The sequence below is a fragment of the Mauremys reevesii genome, linkage group 7, assembly GCF_016161935.1.
Source record: "Mauremys reevesii isolate NIE-2019 linkage group 7, ASM1616193v1, whole genome shotgun sequence".
Taxonomy (NCBI): domain Eukaryota; kingdom Metazoa; phylum Chordata; order Testudines; family Geoemydidae; genus Mauremys; species Mauremys reevesii.
Genome location: NC_052629.1, coordinates 111575101 through 111582821, shown reverse-complemented (window position 1 = coordinate 111582821; position 7721 = coordinate 111575101).

Below are 7721 nucleotides of genomic sequence, written 5' to 3'. Positions count from 1 at the left end.
AAGTGATCCCTGCAGAACCCCCTGTGACACTGCACTTCATATGTTTTATAAAAATATGTTTATAAGTGTGAATATGATGTAACTGGAATATGTTTTATGCAAAAGGTCTCTTGTAAGGTATCATTACAAAGCTTATGTTATACCAAATGTGTTCATCCTATTTGTATGTATGTATCATTCTTGTATCTAAAACTAGAAATATGAAGTATTACTCTGAAGTCCTGTTGTAATTATGCAAAGTGTGGGCCATTAATGGTGGCTTGGAATCTTGATGGCTCCCATTAACTAGGACAATTAGTTGTGAATGGCTCTGTTTACTTGCAAAACATCCTGGGTATGTGTGCCCCAGCCTTGGGAGAATGGAGATTAGGGGGTCTCACAGGACATGTGACCATGTCACATGATACTGGAATCCATCTTAAACCTGGTGCTTTTTCATTTAGAAGGAGGGGTGGGAACCCAGACAGAGACAAAGGATTCCCGCCTTGGGCCAAAGCTATAAAAGGGGGTGGAACAGAACAAAGGGGTCCCAGTTATGTGGAATCCCCTGCTTTTCACTTAAGATGCCTGCTTGAACTAACAAGGTCTGTACCAGGGGAAAGGATTAGGCCCAGACTAGGAGGGAGTCTAGTCTGTGAAAGAAGCTTATTGGAACATCTCTGAGGGTGAGTTTTACTTGTCCTCAGTTTCTGAATGTATTAGGTTTAGACATGCGTGTTTTGTTTTATTTTACTTGGTTACTTACTTTGTTCTGTCTGTTATTACTTGAAACCACTTAAATCCTACTTTTTATACTTAATTAAGAAACAAAAGTGATTTCATTAAACCAGAGCAAGTGATTAATCCTGGGGGAAGCAAACAGCTGAGCATATCTCTCTATCAGCGTTATAGAGGGCGGACAATTTATGAGTTTACCCTGTATACGATCTATACAGAGTAAAATGGATTTATTTGGGGTTTGGATCACATTGGGAGCTGGGTGTCTGGGTGCTGAAGACAGGAGCTCTTGCTAAACTGTTTTCAGTTAAGTCTGAAGCTTTAGGGGCATGGTTCAGACCTGGGTCTGTGTTGCAGCAAGCTTGCATGTCTGGATCAACAAGACGGGGATCTGAAATCCCAACCTGGCAAAGAAAGCGTGCTCAGAGGTAGTCTCAGCATGTCAGGTGGCAGTCCCAAGAGGGTCTCTGTGACCGAACCCACCACACCCTCCCAAAAAACAGCCTTATTTGATGATGATTCCTCACTGACAATTACTTTTTGAGATCTGCAGTGCAGGCCATTTGCTGACCTTAAATTTGTGTGACATTTAGCTAACTTGAATTTATTAGAGTGGATTGATTATTTGAAAGTTCTCTTCACAAAACAACAAATAGCCTCACTCATTGATAGAGCCCTGTGCGGATACAAATTTATATCCGCAGATATAAATCGGTATCCGCGGAAACTGGGAACCAAAGCGCGAAAGGAGCAGAACGTGGGGCCGCCGCTCCCAGGAGCCAGCTCCTCCGGCGCAACTGTACCACCCGCAGCCTTGCCCCCAGCTCTGCCCCCGACCCTTCCACACAGCTGTCTGTCCCTCCTGTCTGGGGGCGTGCGCACCACTTAAACACAAGAGCGGACCAAGGACAGCTGCCGGTGAGCTTGGTGCCCATGCCAGTGGCGGGGGCTAGGGGCGGTACAGCCATGCAGGAGGAGCTTCCAGCATGGGGTGCTGGCTCCTCAGAGCGACAGCCCAACATACTGCTTATTTCGCTGGTGCAGTCCCTGGGAGAGCCTTGCAGTTCCACGGATACTGCTTTATATCCACAGATCTCCACATCCACAGATATAAATTTGTATCCGCACAAGGCTCTACTCACTGATTTTTCTGGATGATGTTCAGAGCTTATGATCCACCATATAATTCATAACAATGTGGTGTGGGAGATAGAAGCCAGGTTCATCCCATAACTGGCCATAAAATGCATGCCAGCAATTTCATCTCCTACAAACAAGGGATAAGCCAAAACTGACTTGTGGCAAAGTATGAACCAGGCAGCTTTCACAACTAATTTGGGCAATTAGTTAAGAAAAACAATCACAGTAGACTCCAACTTCACAACTAAATGCCCTGGATAGAAATCAGTAAGGTATATGCTCCAGAATATTTTTGGTTTTTTACATAATGTGGCTGCTAAAATTAAAAAGTTAATTTGGTGGGTGGGTTGGTAATTAAATTATTATGGGTCATATCTAATTAAAACAGATTTCAAGCTGCGGGGCTGGATGCCAGCTTTAGGTTCCCTAGCACAGCTTTGCATACAATCAAATGGAGGGGGTAGGAAATGAAAGCGGCCAACACTAAGAAAAAGTCTAAAGATAAAAAGTATTTTTAAAATTGGGAAGAATTTATCTTGCAGATTGATCTTTGCATTTTATTATTGGCCATTCCATGTCACATGTTTCTGAAAAAAAGCCCTGAGACTAAAATAAGAAAGTTGAAATAGGAAACAATTAACCTCTAAGATTTTAAAAATCATAGTTGCATCTAGGTTTTGTATACATTTTTATTCCAGTGTATTTGAACAAAACACAAACAGCCTATCCACAGATATAGAACTGCCAGGCATTGCAAAATGCCCTGTTAGCATATGGTACACAAACCATTAACTTGCAATAATAAAAAGTATCAGAATTTAATTTAGCATTTAGCCTCCTAGTTTGTTTTGCTGGGGGATAGTGTAGCCACATGAGCATATCACAAACTCCACTTCTGCTGTCCTGACAGCTACCGCCTCAACATCCTTTGCTGTCAATGCCACTGCTCACTCGCAACAATGAATTAAGGGACACACACAGGGTCTTCATATGTCAAGATGAGGTAAATCAACTTAAATTCTCAGACGACAAACTTACCATTGTGGAAGGTCACTGAACATCGCTAGTTGCTCTGTGGCACTGGTGTTTTGAAGTATAATTCCAAAGGGAGGAGTGAGTGAAGAGAAAGATATGTTTGGGAAAAAGATACTGCCCTCTGACAATACTTTATATTATCCCAAACAGAGAAGCACAAGTATAAATAGGGAATAGTATGCTCCTTACCCAGTCACAAAAGAGACACAGAGCCTATTCAACAACATTAATCAGAAAAAAAAAGATACATAAGCTCAATGCTGAAGGACATTCTGTTTCTGCTAAGTGCCTTGGAGAAATATTTAAGAATAGTTTGCCCTTATTAATATCTTATTCCAAATCTAGATCAGGCCCTGTGGAACCTAAGGTCATTGGAAAGACTCCAGGACCAGGTCAGTGAAAGATCACCAAAACAAAGGAAGCTGAAACTGTTTAGGCTCATCTCCCTTCTCTCCTTAAGTGTATTGCAGTGGTTCTCAAACTGGGAGTTGGGATCCCAATGTGGGTCACGGCCCCATTTTAATGGGCTAGTGAAGGCCAGTGTTAGATTTGCTGGGCCTAAGCTGAAGCCCAGGGCCCCTCCCGCCCCCGCCCAGGCTCACACAATGTTTTGTTGTCAGAAGGGGATCACAGTACAATGAGGTTTGGGATCCGCTAGTGCATCCTGTTGATGAATTTTGATGTCACGTAATTTATATGGGATGGGGACATAGGTTTTATCCTCCTTACAACTTCAAAAAACTCAAGGGTAAATCCAGTACAACTCCTTCATTAATACAGCCCCCAGTGACCATGTCTGGCTGATAATATGGTACATTAACAGCAATTGTAAAATCAGTCATAGAGGTGAATATACTCCTATGCTATTATTCAGACTACTGCATCCTCCCTCCTATGCAGCCCGTCACAGCATATTTTGTCTAGAGGAAGATGCAAAAGCCATGCAGAATTCCTTTCTAAAACTGTTTATTATGAGTACATAGAAGGATAAAAACATTGCCATCGGAAGACAACAGGATTTTGGTCATTTGAGAGTTAATGATTAATCCAGAGTTCTTTTACTGTCAATTTAAAAACAACCATCCCACCAAAAATAATCTCATATTCTTGACCTTCATTCAGCAAGTTGCTTAAGCATGTGTTCTAAGCTGAAACTGGTGTCTAAGCATAAGCTTGCAATGATGAAGGGGACAATTTTCAAAGGGCAAGTAGACATCTAACTCCCATTGAGCACACATGTAACAAGTTGCAAAAAAAAGTGAAACTTCTCCAAGCAAAAGAGCTGGTCTCTGTTTAACATTTTATTATCTTTAACAGGCAATAGGATATTGTCTGTATAAAATATACTCTAACCTACTGTAGGCACATAGATAAAAACACTTAGGACAGAGTGCCATAACTCAACTTTTGGGGTATTCCCCCCGCCCCCGCCGCCCCTACACACACTCACCAAAAGTATCTATTTCCATTGCTGCTTTTGACTTCAGTAAAAATGCTATACATTTCCTCTCTGGATATGATAGAACTTTCAGCTAGCCATACACAAGCTATTATAAGAAAGTATAGCTATTTCCACCTGATGTTCTTCTCCCTGATTGCAGAAACAATGGCACTATATGAATTCACTGAAGCAAAGACAATATCTTCTGCCTTCCAAGGCTTTAAAGTATCCACTAATGAAAGTTCTCTTTTGGTTTTCCCGCCATCCTAATTTCATTTTCTATGTGAAATTGTAAAACTGGCCAAGGCAACACTATAATCTAAAGCAGAACAGCATCTTTTGTTTTGTAATATTGCACTGGGAGAACTTGAACAAAGCAGAGAAGATTTGTAGCTCAGACAGTGCATAAAGAGGTCTGGAACTATAGTAGGGGTGATGGTTCAAAAATGTTGCCATTTTCAATTAATATTGGTAAAACCCAATGGTGAGCGTGTGTTTCGCAGACCCCTCTGCCATTCTTCAGCGGGTATGTGTTATTACAGCCCAAAGTGTAGAAGCTTGGCTCTTTAGCTCAAACTGTAGCAGCTCATGCTTTCAAATGTGGAAGACCTCAGTTGAATCCGTAGGGTGTTAGCCAAGATAGCAGCCGTCATACTGACACAATGTGTTTGCACAGATGAAAGTGGATATTACTGTTTTGCCTTTTTAAGTTAAAGTCAGGAAGAAGGAATATCTTGCACGTAGTATCAACTGTACTGAATATTTGTGTGTTAAAGCTTTGATTTACTAGCACAATAAAAGCAACATATGGCTGTACCTATTGAAAAAGAAGGTTACATAAAAATAAACTGTCTCTATTCTATTATATATGTATGCAAACATATACAGATAGTCTGTATTTTCATAAAGGCCTTTCTATTGTAAGAGATCAGTAAAATAAAAGACAATGATAAAAAATGGACAGATTTTAGTGCATTGGATGTCAAAATGAGCTACTAAGCACAAGTACAACAATAGTAGCTATTAGGTGCTAAGCACCACTGAAAATTCAGCCCTGAACTCTTTCAATAATCTCTTCCAATGTATCCATCCTATCTGTACTGTGCTCTGTTTATTTCCCTTCCCAAATCATTTAGCCATCCCTGCATGTTTATTCTATACTCAAAAAATGTTTAAGTGTAAATGGGGAAAAAATAGCCTTGTTCATCCACAAATTACATAGCTGTAAGCTAAGATTGTTTTAAAGTTTTGTTAATATATATGCCTTCACATAAACTTAAGAGCATAGAGACACCTCATATTACCTTTTGCTCAGGGGCCAAAATTAGAGTGACTAAAATCTAAATGGGAAAAGGAGGTGGGGTAGGCCTATATCATCGACAAACTGAATGTAAAACATGGAACAACTGAAGGGAGAAGCTCCTCAAAGGTTTTATTAGAATTTCCAATGGGAAATAAAGTGCCTACATCATCCAAACTTTAAAAAGGATACAAGGTGGTGGTTAAAACTCACATTTGTTTTTACTCGTGAAATGCACTGTGGTATCTTAAAAGATTTGCTTTGACAAATTCGTATTCTCATTGAAGTTAACAGCAACAGAACTTACCAATAAGCTCCTGAATGAAGGCAATAAGATTTCAGCACAGTTAATGAACTAAAGGAAAGTTGACTGTTGACATTTCTGCAAGTTCTTTCTAGCAGTGCAGAAACAAATTTGGATGGAGATGGGAGGTCAAGTTAACATGCTTTCTGCAGAACTAAATAGAGGAATCATTTTCCTTGACTTTCAGCTATACAGCACTTCTAAAAACCTGTTTATATATAAAGTACTTGTAATTAAACAATGCTATGAACTAGGCTTACTGGTGTCAAACACATTGTTAATCTAGGAACTGTGAAAATATAATACCTTTTAAAATGTCCTTCTCCTTGATCCTACAGCAGTGAAGATCAGTGAGTTTTATCTTTATATCTTGAGAATTGATCAAAGCCATGAGAGAGGAAAGTCAAGACAAAAGGAAAGAAGCAGCCTTGCAGTAATTACCCTAACCGATATAGGGCCAGATACTGAACTGGTAGAATTCAGCATAAATCCACAATTAAATGAAGCTACTTGGATTTACGTCAGTTGAAGATATGGCCTATCATTTAACTCTAACTTCCTTTTTTAATGAGAAGCATACCGGAAGCAACAGAAAACTGATAGGTATATTGGAAAGCAAGTCATACCATGACATACTGAAGCTGTATGAATTTATAAGATTAGATCAATGAAATGGTGCTCTGCAGCCTAAGACCATTTAAATGACCAATGGGAGGGGTCTCTTCTACCATTGCTTTGGGAGGCTGTTATACAAGCTAATAGAGCTCAATGACATTAATATTTCTTGATATCCCACTCAAATTTTCCTCCACTTATTGTCACTCCATTATTCCTAATTATATCTACTTAGACCACCCTGAACAAATACTCTCTTCTACCTCTTGCTGCTTTTGCCTTTTGAATGCTTGTGGATGGTTATGTATCTGTGCCCCCTCCCCTCCCCCTCCATGCATCATTTAGCCAAGCAATATGTACTTACTACTTTGAATCATCTTTCATACAGCAGGTCATTCTGTACAGATGTTTAATTATTATTCTTGTTCTCACTGAATTCTCTCGTTTGTCTTCAGCTTTCTAATATGGAGGTGCCTGACACTGCACCGAACAATATTTGTATTTCCTGCAGCACTATTCATCCCTAAGGAGCCTGAAATGCTCTAAAATGTTTAACAGAAATACAAATGACTTAATTTATTTATTTTTCCTTTATATTATGCCTGGATAGGGATATCTTTGCACATGGTTTGTTCTTTGGATTTATTATTTCAATACATTCCCATAGGCCAGATAAACCTGCTGACTATCCATACAGAAGGCACATCTTGGGCAGCCATCAGTGAAAGCTTCCGCACACCTCCTTAACAATATGTCCCAGTGCTGTTCTGGCTGAACTCTACCGAGTGGTAGAAGCGTAGTTCTAGTTCCTAGTTCAAAGATGACTCTGTAACCACTAAGATTAGATTATCAGAGTGCCAGTTCTGATGGTGGTATTGGTGATACCACCTACACACACACACACACACACACACACACACACACACACACACACACACACACACAAAAAGGGGTGGGGGTGGGGACCTGACCCCTGGAAAAGGACTAAATCATTTCTAACAGACCACTGAATAGCCATACTCCAGCAAGCCTACAAGGCTTGGGCATGGTCTACACTGTGGGAGGGATGGGGAAGGGGAGAATCGATCTAAGATACACAACTTCAACTACAAGAATAGCGTAGCTAAAGTTGACGTATCTTAGATCGACTTAGAATTACTTACTTTGCA